Below are 592 nucleotides of genomic sequence, written 5' to 3' on the forward strand. Positions count from 1 at the left end.
AAATGGGGAGATAAGTCCGTTCCAAAAGAATGGCTTGTATGTATCCATGAATTATTAATGCAAATTTTACAGATTGCAAGTTGGATACATTGATAATACACTGCACAGATTAAAGTTCCATAAGAACAAAATATGGGTATAGCAGTGATCAATATGATGCACGCCTGTTGCGTAGCAAATGATGTGGATTGAAGTCCCGAAAGGACAATCCTTTGACATGTCAATATTGATATTGTGCACGCCTAATGCGTAGCAAATTGTATGGGTTAAAGTCCCATAATATGGGTTAAGGTCCCAGAAATTAATTGACATGTATGTATTAATCTGTGGCATGCCTGCAGCATGACAGATATATGGGTTCTAAATGTTCCAACTCCCTAAATGGAGATTATCCACGCCCTACTGTAAAATAACGCTCCATTGGAGGTTATAATCCACATTCTCACATAATAAAAGCCCCCTGAAGTGGCTTGGGTACCCAAAAACAAAGAAATGCTTATAATTGATGCATGCGCATGCACATGAGAATGGTGGGATCATGAATTGATGAATGACAAATTTTGATTTTGGAGTAGCTACTCAAATCATCAAT

Source organism: Prunus dulcis, chromosome 7, assembly GCF_902201215.1.
Source record: "Prunus dulcis chromosome 7, ALMONDv2, whole genome shotgun sequence".
In the NCBI taxonomy this organism is placed as follows: Eukaryota; Viridiplantae; Streptophyta; class Magnoliopsida; order Rosales; family Rosaceae; genus Prunus; species Prunus dulcis.